Raw genomic sequence first — 9,452 nt, 5'->3', positions numbered from 1 at the left:
CTGGCTGCTGTCATGGGTGCTCCTGGCTGGCCTCGATGGGGCAGCCACGGCTTATGACAAAAATAGGAATGACTCCCCAGGTCATTCGCTTCTTTTTAACGTTTTGTCTCAATGGAGAGTCAGTTCTGCCTAGATTATCAGGCAAGCCTACTCAATAACCAAGGTGCAAACAGGTGCTCCGGGTCAAGCCCTATAGATCCGCACAGAACTGATGACTGCACCATTCTTAGTGGGTGCGCCCTGCAACAACCCTACCCATTGCTTCCCTCCTCCCCTACCCCTCCTGGCTTTAACGCATGGCATTTTCCTCCATTTGTGTTATGAAGTATAAGAATGCTAGGAATTGTGGAAACAACACTGGACTTTATTGCTTCTGCAAGCGGATCAAAGGGGGGAGGGGAGTCGCAGCCTCCAGCTGCTATGAATGAACCTGGGAGTCATTCCCATCTTTGTCCAGGCCAAACCCCCGACGACCTCACGCGAGGCCAGTCAGAGCACTCACGGCACGAACGATGATGGATACCTGTCCTACTGGTAACCATCTGCCGTCCGCAATGGAAGGGAAGGGGATGCTGCTGTGTAGTTCTCCACACCACATCTGCAGCAGCATCCAGTAGACATCCAGTGACACTGAAAAAGTGTGAAAGAGGATTTTTTTTTCCCTTTGCTTTCCATGGGGGCAGGAGGCGTGGGGAACGACATATACTCTGAACAACCGCGACAATGTTTTTGGACCCTTCAGTCTTTGGGACTCGCCAAGCTCGTTCAATGGTTTTTGAGGAGTGCTTGAACTGTGGGATAGCATACAATCCTCAGTCGCCCTCCCTCCATGAGCGTCCATTTCATTCTTTGACTTTCTGGTACGCTTGTCTCAGTTTCCTTAATAAGTTTCAGCACTGGTTTGAGTCCCTATTGTGGCCTCTGTCCATCATAGCCTTGGAGATTTTTTTCAAATGTTTTGGTATTTTCGTCTTTTGGAACGGAGTTCTGATAAACAGATTCATCTCCCATACAGAGATCAGCTTCAGTATCTCCCGAACAGTCCATGCTGGAGCTCTTTTTGATTCTGGGACTGCATAGTCACCTGTGCTGATCAGCGCTCCACGCTGGAAGCAGGAAATGAAATTCAAAAGTTCACGGGGCTTTTCTTGTCTACCTGGCCAGTGCATCCGAGTTCAGATTGCTGTCCAGAGCAGTCACAATGGTGCAACTGTGGGATAGCGCCCAGAGACCATACTGTCAATTTGTACAGCCTCACAACCTCCGATCTGACATGGCAGATGGGATTTCATTCAGCTACTACTCGTCATAAAGGTGCTGTGTACCGGTACTGTACGAGATGACTGGCATTTATTATGCCCCTCACAGATTGAGCAAAAGGGCTTCTTTGTGTAGACGGATGCAGGGTTAATGTGACATAACTCGTAGTGTTGACCAGGCCAGAAGAGCAGCAGGTTTCCCTTTGTTTCCTGCTTTCGTTTCCTTGACTAGTTTCTCTCTGCACCAACTTGCTGTATTTGTTTTGTGATCTGACTAGCTCAGTTGGTAAGTATCAGACTTTTAATCTGAGGGCAAGTCCCTGGTCAGGTAATAACTACTCATTATATCTTAAAATCTGTCTTTCTGGGTCTTCTTTGATGTTTTTTTCTCAGGATTTTGCCTTTTGTAAGAAGGGCCTTTGTGTGTGGGGGATTGAAGGGCAACTTCCTGACAGCCCCTCTGTCCTTGCAGGCTGGAGGATAAAGGCCTCTGGGCATATAGCATGTTCCTCCCCTGCACGCACACACACAAAATATCCCTATGGAATTAGAATCACCTGCTGCCTTCCCCTGTTCTGCGGGATCCCCAAATGAGATACTCTTCCAAAGCCGTGTCCCCTCTTTGCCCAGTGCCCCAGTCCCAACCCTCATCCCTCCTATGCTCACTGCTCCTCACTCCCACCAGAGCCTGCTCCTCTTCACCCTTCTCCTCTGTCCCCCCACCAACCCCCTCCTATTCCCAGTGCCCCTCAATCTCAACCCACAGCTCTTCCTTCCCCCAGCAGCAGGTGCTTCAGACCCCTCAGAAAGATTTTTCTTGCAAGGTTTCGTGTATGAGTCTCATGTGGATTTTACAGTAGGTTGGAATATGTTGGGTTGCTTGCCAAAATGATCACTTTTGGCTGGTGTTGGATTCCAGTCTCCTTGTTATTGGGACAGGAGAAATAAAGGGTTGTTGTCCTTGTTGTGTGAATCGAGGGCAGCAGAACTGTGCTTGGCAGACCCAGATGGAGGGACTCACCCTCATTCAATAGCACTTGCTAGGCAGGGGACATTGGTTCCAAAGCCAAGTGGCTGGGGCCTGAGTCCTCATGCTAAAATTTATGTGTTAGACCAACTTAGGACAGGGTGGCTGTGGAGGGGTGATGAGTCCCTAGACAACATAGTGAGTACGGTGGCTTCTATTTTCCCCTTTTCCACCCAGGATGGCAGATGAACTCTACAAGAGGCACCTCTGGGCTTGCACTGACTAAGGACACAGCTGTGAGTGGGGTGCAGAGAGGAGATGGCTCATGTTAAATGACTTTTGGTTGCTGGACTTACGAACCTTAGGGAGAAGGACACTGCCCAGCTTATTTGTGGGTGGGTCTTTTCCTCATAGTTTAGGTTATGTGTTGGGGCTGCTGACTGACTTCTGCTAACCCTGGGCTTGCATTGCAATGTAGACGTACCTGAGAGTGCAGCTATACTGAGATAAAATAACTGTGGCCTGGCTGGCCTGGATGATCTGATTTGGGCTCCTGGGGCTCAGGTTGTGAGGCTAAAAACTGCAGTGTAGACATTTGGGCTCAGACTGGAGCCCAGGCTCGGAGACCCTCAACCCTTGTGGAGTCTCAGAGGCTGGCTCAAGCCCAAGTGTCTACACTGTAATTTTATTACCCTGTCGCACAAGCCCCACAAGCCTGAATCAGCTGACCCAAGGTTTGAGAATAGTGACTTGGGTGTGCTATGGCAGTGTAGACATAATGCTAGGCTATGTCCACACTGCAATGAAACATCCAGGGCTGCCCCATGCAGCTCCGCTCCGGGGCTTGTGCCGTAGGGTGTAAATTTGCAGTGTAGACATCTCAGCTCAGGCTCAATAGCGGGGTCTGGGACCCCACAAGTTGGGAGGGAGTTTAGCAAGCAAAAAAGGTAAAATGGCAGTGGAGTATTACCGTGGACTCAGTGGCATTTCTCCATTGGTCTGTCTGCTTTGGGCAGGGACAATAACACGTCCTGCTGCTTTTGTTGTTTCAAAGGGCGGTTTAGGATTTTCATTCTCAGACACCGGGCACAAAGCAGGACTCAACCCTCAATGCAAATTAATTGAGCTGCCCACAGATTCTGGCAGCCACAATGAGCATTTGGTGCAAGCGCTCAGACCTGCCCTGTCTCAGAGGGAGGGGGTCAGCTGCGAGGGGACTGGACCCACTGTCCTATCAGTTCTTATCTCCCAAACTTTCAATAACTCTATTATCAGTGGCTCTGAGCATAATTTAAACCATAAGAAAAACCACACTGGGCTAGGCCGAAGGCCCATCTAGCTCTGAATCTTGTCTTCTGACAGTAACCAATACCATGTACCCCAAAAGCCACTCCCCTAGGGACCTGAACCCAGGATCTTCTGTTCACAAGACAAGTGCTTTAGCCAGCTAAGCCATGGTGCTTGCATCTGGTTAAAACACAGTTTCTAACCACCTTCGGTCGGCAGCTCGTGGCTGGTGTACACACTGCAATGCCACATCTGGTGACAAAACTGCCCTGTTTTGGTGACAAAATAAAACCACTTCGATGAGAGGCCTAGAGCTTTTTGCAGCAAACTTAAAGGGACAGAGTGCCAGTGTAGATGCTGCCGTTCATTATATAACCATAACTGGCCTCCTCAGTACCCCATAATGCCTGCCGTGAACTCGCCTGCCCTGCATTCTGCTACAGAGCCATGGGACCCTCCCCTTTCATAGCTCCAGGAAGTTCTGACAGGCTAAACCTGCTGCTCTGCTCCGGCAGCCAGGAGCAAATCTCTGCCGTGGATGCTGCTCTCTCCCGCCCTGCAAACACAGAGCAGGTGGCAGGAGCTTCCTTACAGTGGGGCGGTGGGGCATTGGCATCTGAACTGTGACAACCCCATGATACCCCTTCCTTCGAGGAGGCTTTTACCTTCTAAACAGGGAAGGCTGTTTTCTAGTAAAATCACTACAAGGGAAGGAGAAAACTCAAAAGAGGTTCCTCCTGGCGCTCACGTCTGTGAACCTAAATACTCTCTCAGTCCTCAAAGAGAGACCTGGAGAAGGAGGACTTGCTGAAGCAAAGCCCCAAGGGTCTCTGAGGTTTCCCTGGCCCCTCACCCCTGTCCTGCCTGGCTGATGTCAGCATCTCTCTGTGAGGTCACCACCTCCCCACCACCTTCGACCAATAGTCTGAGGTCCTGTAAAAGGCCTTTGTGATGTCACTGTCACACCCCTCCCTTGCTGTGCCAATGTCCAGCCCCTGGCCTGGACCTCTGGAGGTTTGAGCTACTCCCTGTGGATCACCCCACTCAAGGAGTGTTCGTTCTAGGCAGCAAGCCAGCTAGACAGGAAAACATCAGACGCTGCTCCCAATGCTACACTCTGTTTTTCAGAAATTAGTCAACTTTATGGCCGGAAGAGACCATTAGAGCATCTAATCTGATCCCCTGCATATCACAGGCCTCCTGTATGACACAAGAGCTACTTTGGGTGCAAAAACATTCCAGAAAGGCATCTAGTCTTCATTAAATGACATCAGGAGATGGCGAATCCACCATTTTCCTTGGTAGCTTGTTTCTGTGGTGAATCATCCTCATTGCTGAATTTTTGCGCCCTATTTGTAATATGAATTTCTCTTTTCACTTTTCGGCCATTGGGTCTTGTTATGCCTTTCTCTGCTCGATTAAAGAGCCCTTTAATACCCAGTCTTTTCTCTCCCTGAAGGCACTTCAACACTTCAGTGAAGTCACCTTTCAATCTTCTTTTCATAAGCTAAACAGGTTGAGCTCTTTTCACTACTCACTAGAAGGCATTTTTCTCCAGCCCTCAGAACATTTGGTGGCTCTTTGCTGCCCCAGCAGAGCAGTTTGCAGGGACCACTGGAGTGGTTCGTTGAATGGCTGGTGGAGTGGAGCGGCTCAGACTCCCTGCTTGCAAGAGGGGAAGTATTGCCTCCTAGAGGCACCCAGGGGGGTGATGTGTAATTGTCCCAGGTCACTGGGTGGGGGCTCGAGCCAGTTTTGTATTGTTTTATTGAAGCAGAACCCCTAGATACTGAACCCAGCCCTTGTTTCTGCCAACTCAGAGGGGCAGAAGAGTTACAGGAATTTATCACACAATCCTCCCTGTTCCCATGGGGAGAATCTAGGGAAGGGGGAGTCATTCCTCTCCTGTGCTCCCAGAAGAACTGCTAGGACTCATTCCTGCCAGCTACTCACTCCTGTATTCACCCTCAGCTCCTGGGATCTTTCTGCTCCAAAGGCTCCAGAGGCCTGGGGTTGGGAGGGCGTCACTGCACAGTCTGAAACACAAGGGAGGATTCTGGAATTGAAGGAAGGAGCAAAAAATGGAGAGGAAAGAAACAGAGAGAAACGCCTCATCTCTCTCCCCTCCCCGTCCCAGCAAGAAATGTTACCAAGGATCAGCGTTAGGGGAAATGATGCCTTGGGTAAAACTTAGACTTTGGCACTTCCCCATCGCCCCTAGACGATCCTCCTCTCCCTTTACCCCCTAGCTCCGGCACTCCCAACCCTTGTGCCTCCTTCACCCCAACTCCTGCCCCCTCCTGTGCCCTAACCCCTACACTGTGTCCCCTTTGCCCTTAACTCCCATACTCCCCTCTTGTGCAACCAACCACTGCCCCCTCCTGAACCCCCTTGACCAGTAACCCCTGCACGCCTTCCTGTGCCACCAGCCACTGCCCCCTCCTGAATTCCCTTCGCCCCTAACCCCTGAACCCCCTCCTGTGCCACCAGCCACTGACCCTCTCCTGCACCCCCTTCACCCCTAACCCCTGCACCGCCTCCTGTGCCACCAGCCACTGCCATCTCCTGCACCCCCTTCACCCCTAACCCCTGCACCTCTTCCTGTGCCACCAGCCACTGCCCCCTCCTGAATTCCCTTCACCCCTAACCCCTGCACCCCCTCCTGTGCCACCAGCCACTGCCGCTCTCCTGCACCCCCTTCACCCCAACCCCTTCCCCCGCTCTTTTGTTCCCAACCACTGCGCCCCCTCCTGCACCCACGTGCGGACAGTGATCTGTGTGCATGGAGCAGCTAGCATTGCTCCTCCCTAGGATGCTGCTCCTCCGGGTACCCCTAGGGGCTGTGGGGGTGGGGAGATGAGAAGTGACGTCATCCGAGCTCCCTGCATCCAGGTCACTTTCCTCAGCTGGGCTGCATAAGGGGAGGGCAGAGAGCAGCAGCCTTCTGATGCTCCCCTCACAGCACAGCCCAGGTGGGGAAAGTGACCAGGACGCATGGAGCACATAGTGTTGCTCCTCACTCCCCCCAACCCTCTATGGGGCCCATGGAGGAGCATTGGGGCAGGGGAGAGCAGTGAGCACCTTTGCACTGCCACACGGTGCCCTTTGACCCCCTGGAGCCTTGGGTGGCTGCTGGGGGCCCCACCCCTAGTGCCGGCCAGGCTCCCCAGCACAAGCAGCAGAAAACACAGGGAGACTGGCCCCACACTGAGCAGCGGTAGCCTAGGTGGCACGTAATGGAGGTCGGGGGGCTCAGTCTCCCCAAACCTTGCATCACCAAGGGGACAGTGGAGCCCATGACTGGGACCCCGGCCAAATTAGGCCACCCTGCAAAAGTCTCCCCTATGTCAGCCCCAGGGCTGGAGGAGCTCCCACTCCCTGCTACGGCCCAGGGGCTGCAGCAGGGGTACGGAGCTTCTCTGGTCTCAGGGCTGCAGCGGGGCAGGGGTAAAGGAGTGACAGGGTGGGGCTGGTGGGGGAAGGGGTGGAACAGAGGTGATAATAGATGGGGCTATGGGTGGAAGGGGGCAGAGCCACAGACAGAAGAAGGTGCATGGTTCTGGTGCTGGGGCCCCCACACTTGTTCTCCCTTTCCCTGGGCTTTTGGCATCACTAGTCCCTGCTTAGCGAGTAGGGTTCAGTGGTCCCCATAATGTGGGGTATGACTCCTAGGGAGACAGAAAGGAACATTCATGGGGGCACCTCAGGGCCTGAGTCAGCCCCCATGGAGGGCAGGGAGGAAGCACCACTCAGCCCACTCTGTCCCAGATCTTCCCCAACCCCACCCTCAGTCTGGGCCATGGTTCCCAGCCCAGCGATGACCCCCTTGCCCCTGTCCACATCCCTCTCCCCAGCAAGCAACAGCCCCACTACCAGCCCTGCTTCTCGACCGTGGCTTCCGAGGGGCCACAGCCATGGCTAAGAGGGCACAATGTGAAATATTTGGGGACCACAGTTTTAGCGTGATGTCCTCAAACCTTCTCTGCAGTCCAATAAAAGCTATTCCTCAACCATCTACCCCTCCATCAGGATGGACTAGGTCTGTTTTGCTACCCTTCACTCATACAGGAAGGAGAATAACATTTTATTCCACTCAATCCTAAAGTGATTTCTAACCCAAGACCATCCCAAACTGGTCATTTTGGGGAAGCGGCCCCATCATGCTGCATAGCTACGCAGAGTAGGTGTGTCTATGCAAACACGGTCTGTTCCTGAAGTCTTTCCCCAGCTCCTCACTAGATGTGAGGGGGGAGCTCATTCAGACCCTGCTTACGCTTAGTATTTAAAACTCCTTCGTGTCCCTATCTCTGTTTTCCTTAGATTTCTCCTCCTGTCCCTTTTGTTATAGCTCAGCTGAGATGGCCCAGTGGTTAAGGTGATGGACTGCTAATCTGTTATGCTCTGCATGCATGGGTTCAAATCTCATTTTCAGTGGATGTATTTAGTCTTGACTCTTCCTTTATAAACAACCATCTCCCCACTTGGTACAATAACAGACACAACAATATTGCTTCTTGCAAACAAAAACCTTCTCAGAAACTCCAACACCCCCCCCCCCGGCTTTAAATAAAATGTCTAAATCCCAGATTTCTAAAAAATGTCTCTAGTTCTGTATTTCGTAGTTTTTATCTTAAAAGCTAATGTTTCCTCAAACTGAATAAGGCAACGCTTCATAGGAAAATGTTAGAAATGGTAGGGGAGAAATAGGAAAGGAAAAAGCCCCTTTTCTCAGGAGATACAAACTCGACTCCCTCCTGTCTCTATCACCAGTGGATTTTGCCTCCCTCCTTCTGAGGTGTAAATAAAATAAAGAGGAGACAAGGTGGTTTGGCACAAACAAAGGTAAGTGTAGTCAGGGTAAAGGTACAGAAAGCTGGGGGAACAGGGGAAAATGCAAACTTAATGAATATAATGAAACAGTGACTGGGTTTGGGAGCTTAACGCTCAGGCCCATAAACCCTCCCTTGGAAACTAGAAAACACTAAACAATGCCCCAACACAGAAACTTTTCCCCACTGTTCAGGTGCAGCGGATCCCAGGTGCCGGCGCGATGCCCAGGACCTTCCACTCTCCCGCTGATTTAGAACCGTTGAGGAGGAGCACTGGGGAGTCCAGACGACGGTTGGGTTTCGTTGCTGGCACGGAGGCCCTCTGGGATGCTGGACACCAGGAATGCAGGACGGCAGGAATGGGGGTGACAGGCCTCCTGTTCCTCAGTCTCACGGTGGGACCGAGGGGGTTCTTCACTCTCCAGCTTGGGAGCACTGTGAAGACACGACCGTGGACGGGTGACTCAGAGATTCCCTCCTTCCTCATCACTGCACAACTGTTATCTTTTGTCTGAGCCATGTAGAGTTTATCTTCATCACGTTCTATCCATCCACTTCTCATAGTGTCATGTGATGAAGCATTCTCCGTTTTCTGTGCTTGGAGATGATGCTTTGACTTCTTTAATCCTCTATCAGAGTCGCTATGAGTGGAGATGAAAGTGTCAAAGACCTGGGAGAGGAATTCAAATGGATCCCAAACACAGTGCGATCATTGGGAGTTTAAATCCCAGGTTCCATCTATTGGCAAAGCCACTTCTAACAAGGTAGCTGTTTTGTCCCCCATTATGGCACAAGTTTGCAATATGGGCAGCATAGAGCCAATATTCATAACATCAACTACAAAAATGATACACATCTAGAGATAGCATCATTATAATCAGCCAATCAGAACGTCTCCATAGACCCCTTACAAAACAACCTTTCTACAATATTGACTGCAAATATAGAACAGTGGTGGCAACGGTGATCTATACAGTTTACAGATTATGTCAATAACGTCACAGGAGGTGACATGGCATCAGTGAGACTGATATTGGAATAGCTTTCAGTTTTGGTGTCCTCATTTGAAAAAGATGTTGTGAAATTGGAGCTAGGGCAGCAAAGAGCTAC

The 9,452-nt window shown here is 51.2% G+C and overlaps 1 non-coding gene across 1 annotated transcript; it reads left to right on the top strand.

Annotated features, from left to right (window-relative positions):
- Positions 1-7,865: 7,865 nt before the first annotated feature.
- Positions 7,866-7,947, top strand: TRNAS-GCU (transfer RNA serine (anticodon GCU)). The gene has a single exon. It is a non-coding gene; the product is annotated as a tRNA-Ser (tRNA).
- Positions 7,948-9,452: the final 1,505 nt, after the last annotated feature.

The sequence above is a fragment of the Gopherus flavomarginatus genome, chromosome 5 (assembly GCF_025201925.1).
Source record: "Gopherus flavomarginatus isolate rGopFla2 chromosome 5, rGopFla2.mat.asm, whole genome shotgun sequence".
In the NCBI taxonomy this organism is placed as follows: Eukaryota; Metazoa; Chordata; order Testudines; family Testudinidae; genus Gopherus; species Gopherus flavomarginatus.
This window is presented reverse-complemented; position numbering and strand designations above follow the sequence as displayed.